We start from the raw sequence: 4,511 nt of genomic DNA on the forward strand, positions 1-4,511 counted from the left end.
TAAACACAGACTCATGTATTATGTGTATCAACGTGGTACCAACCTGAAATTACAAACGATTGGAAACACACACATGCACACACACACACACACACACACACGCACACACACGCAGGAATTGAAGACTCTTAGCAGCAGTTTGATGTTGGTAGTTAGGTCCATGGTGTGCGACTCTGTGGGATGTTAATATGCAGGTGTGTTCTTCTGACCCAGACAGACTGTGTACAGGAACAGCATAATAGGCAACTCAAGTGACTATACAAAGTCATTACCAGCATGTTACTGTCCAACTAGGCACTGTACCTCTCCCTGTGCACACACACACACACACAAACACACACACTCCGGAGAGATCCTTGGTTATCACACCCCTGCAGATTGTTCTGAACTACTTATGGAAAACACACATCTCAAGATGTGGCCACTCTTGCCAACAGTGAGCCCAGTGTTAAGAACAGTTGTTGTCGTTGTCGTCAATTGTGTGTTTTTACCATCTCTAAATTCCCAGCATTGCTAAGGTGCTTTGGAAGAGGATTAACTAATGTTGGCTGGCGCCGATGAGCAAGCCTTGCAGATTTCCTACCAGCAAGAAAAAGACAAAGAAAGAGGGGAAGGAGGAAGAAAATGTGGGAAAGGACAACAGGGAAACGGTCATAACAGCTTGTGTAAACATGATGACTTGACAGAGGTAAAGAGGTAGAAGAGATGACGGGGGAAGAAAATGTGGGAAAGGACAACAGGGAAACGGTCATAACAGCTTGTGTAAACATGATGACTTGACAGAGGTAAAGAGGTAGAAGAGATGACGGGGGAAGAAAGGAGAGAGGGAAGGAAATAAGGAGAGGAACGCTTTTGGCATGTGAATCTAAACAATAATTGTCCGAAAGGAGGCGGTTTCCACTTTCACACCGATACTGGAGAGAGGACTGTCTCTCTCCCCCTTTCTGCTCCTCTTTGCTCCACTCCTCCCTCTGTTTAGATCTCTCTCTCTCTCCCCCCATTCCCAGAAGGTGACAGTTCAGTTCCAAGCTCTTTTGTCTCTCCTCTGTCGTGACTTCAAACAGCAGTACTGCTCTGGTCATACTGATGGTGCCTGAAGCGAACTGGCGCCCTGCGTCTCGGGTTTACGTATCTCTGAGTGTCCTTGGTGACACTTTTCCTCTCCTCTCTCTCTCTGTCTCGCTCTCTCGCTCTTATTTTCTTCTCTCTCTTACTTCTTCCCTCTCTCTCGCTCTCTCGCTCTCTCTCTCTCTCTCTCTCTCTCTCTCTCTCCCTCGCTCTCTCTTCCTTCCTCTCTGTTTTTAATTAGTGTGTGGAGTAGCATCAGCAGAGAGAAGCCGTGAGGAATCTGAACGTTTACCAATTACCAAGTCGTTCAGAAATACCTCAGGGACCTACTCTGATCCTGTCAATCCATTTGGAGTTTTATGTGACTAAAAACCAATTACATGTGAAGTGACTCATATGAATACAGAATATCGTAGATTTTGATAACTTATTAGCCTGGACTGGAGAGAGCCATAAACTCAGTATATCTTGAAGTGCTGTATATTTCCACGACCCTTGATCATGTGACTGTGGTGTAATATTTCAAAAGCAACTTTATTATCCCCAATGGGCAATTCATGAGACAAACCACAATAGCATGGCCTACTTCTCATGCCAGCCCCATTCCCATGCAGAGGCCCTCATGGTTGGGCCATGGCACTGGCAAAACCATAGTTGTGGGTTCTATACTTGCCAACAAAACTATGATGATATTAATGTATCATGTTATCAAAAATTTGTTGTTCATGATTTTAATGTTTCCAATTGTTGTAGTTGTTGTCATGGTTGATGTTGATGTCACTGTAGTAGTAGTTGTTGATGTTGATGTTACTGTAGTAGTAGTTGTTGATGTTGATGATGTCACTGTAGTAGTAGTGGTTGATGTTGTTGATGTCACTGTAGTAGTAGTTGTTGATGTTGTTGATGTCACTGTAGTAGTAGTTGTTGATGTTGATGTCACTGTAGTAGTAGTTGTTGATGTTGATGTTACTGTAGTAGTAGTTGTTGATGTTGATGATGTCACTGTAGTAGTAGTTGTTGATGTTGATGTCACTGTAGTAGTAGTTGTTGATGTTGTTGATGTCACTGTAGTAGTAGTTGTTGATGTTGATGTCACTGTAGTAGTAGTGGTTGATGTTGTTGATGTCACTGTAGTAGTAGTGGTTGATGTTTATGATGTCACTGTAGTAGTAGTTGTTGATGTTGATGTCACTGTAGTAGTAGTGGTTGATGTTGATGTCACTGTAGTAGTAGTTGTTGATGTTGATGATGTCACTGTAGTAGTAGTTGTTGATGTTGATGATGTCACTGTAGTAGTAGTGGTTGATGTTTATGATGTCACTGTAGTAGTAGTTGTTGATGTTGATGTCACTGTAGTAGTAGTTGTTGATGTTGATGTCACTGTAGTAGTAGTTGTTGATGTTGATGATGTCACTGTAGTAGTAGTTGTTGATGTTGATGTCACTGTAGTAGTAGTTGTTGATGTTGATGTCACTGTAGTAGTAGTTGTTGATGTTGATGTCACTGTAGTAGTAGTGGTTGATGTTGTTGATGTCACTGTAGTAGTAGTTGTTGAGTGTTGATGTCACTGTAGTAGTAGTTGTTGAGTGTTGATGTCACTGTAGTAGTAGTTGTTGATGTTGATGTCACTGTAGTAGTAGTTGTTGATGTTGATGTCACTGTAGTAGTAGTTGTTGATGTTGATGTTACTGCAGTAGTAGTTGTTGATGTTGATGTCACTGTAGTTGTAGTTGTTGATGTTGATGTCACTGTAGTAGTAGTTGTTGATGTTGATGATGTCACTGTAGTAGTTGTTGTTGATGTTGATGTCACTGTAGTAGTAGTTGTTGATGTTGTTGATGTCACTGTAGTAGTAGTTGTTGATGTTGATGTCACTGTAGTAGTAGTGGTTGATGTTGATGTCACTGTAGTAGTAGTGGTTGATGTTGATGATGTCACTGTAGTAGTAGTTGTTGATGTTGATGATGTCACTGTAGTAGTAGTTGTTGATGTTGTGATGTCACTGTAGTAGTAGTTGTTGATGTTGATGATGTCACTGTAGTAGTAGTTGTTGATGTTGATGTCACTGTAGTAGTAGTTGTTGATGTTGTTGATGTCACTGTAGTAGTAGTTGTTGATGTTGTGATGTCACTGTAGTAGTAGTTGTTGATGTTGATGTCACTGTAGTAGTAGTTGTTGATGTTGTGATGTCACTGTAGTAGTAGTTGTTGATGTTGATGATGTCACTGTAGTAGTAGTTGTTGATGTTGTTGATGTCACTGTAGTAGTAGTTGTTGATGTTGTGATGTCACTGTAGTAGTAGTGGTTGATGTTGATGTCACTGTAGTAGTAGTTGTTGATGTTGATGATGTCACTGTAGTAGTAGTTGTTGATGTTGTTGATGTCACTGTAGTAGTAGTTGTTGATGTTGTTGATGTCACTGTAGTAGTAGTGGTTGATGTTGTTGATGTCACTGTAGTAGTAGTTGTTGATGTTGATGTCACTGTAGTAGTAGTTGTTGATGTTGATGTCACTGTAGTAGTAGTTGTTGATGTTGTTGATGTCACTGTAGTAGTAGTTGTTGATGTTGTTGATGTCACTGTAGTAGTAGTTGTTGATGTTGTGATGTCACTGTAGTAGTAGTTGTTGATGTTGTTGATGTCACTGTAGTAGTAGTTGTTGATGTTGATGTCACTGTAGTACTAGTTGTTGATGTTGTTGATGTCACTGTAGTAGTAGTTGTTGATGTTGATGTCACTGTAGTAGTAGTTGTTGATGTTGTTGATGTCACTGTAGTAGTAGTTGTTGATGTTGATGTCACTGTAGTAGTAGTTGTTGATGTTGATGATGTCACTGTAGTAGTAGTTGTTGATGTTGATGATGTCACTGTAGTAGTAGTTGTTGATGTTGTTGATGTCACTGTAGTAGTAGTTGTTGATGTTGATGTCACTGTAGTAGTAGTTGTTGATGTTGTTGATGTCACTGTAGTAGTAGTTGTTGATGTTGTTGATGTCACTGTAGTAGTAGTTGTTGATGTTGATGTCACTGTAGTAGTAGTTGTTGATGTTGTTGATGTCACTGTAGTAGTAGTTGTTGATGTTGATGATGTCACTGTAGTAGTAGTTGTTGATGTTGATGTCACTGTAGTAGTAGTTGTTGATGTTGTTGATGTTGATGTCACTGTAGTAGTAGTGGTTGATGTTGTTGATGTCACTGTAGTAGTAGTTGTTGATGTTGATGATGTCACTGTAGTAGTAGTTGTTGATGTTGTTGATGTCACTGTAGTAGTAGTGGTTGATGTTGTTGATGTCACTGTAGTAGTAGTTGTTGATGTTGATGTCACTGTAGTAGTAGTTGTTGATGTTGATGTCACTGTAGTAGTAGTTGTCGATGTTGTTGATGTCACTGTAGTAGTAGTTGTTGATGTTGATGATGTCACTGTAGTAGTAGTTGTTGATGTTGTG

The sequence above is a fragment of the Salmo salar genome, chromosome 21 (genome assembly GCF_965601325.2).
Source record: "Salmo salar chromosome 21, fSalSal1, whole genome shotgun sequence".
NCBI classification, from domain to species: domain Eukaryota; kingdom Metazoa; phylum Chordata; class Actinopteri; order Salmoniformes; family Salmonidae; genus Salmo; species Salmo salar.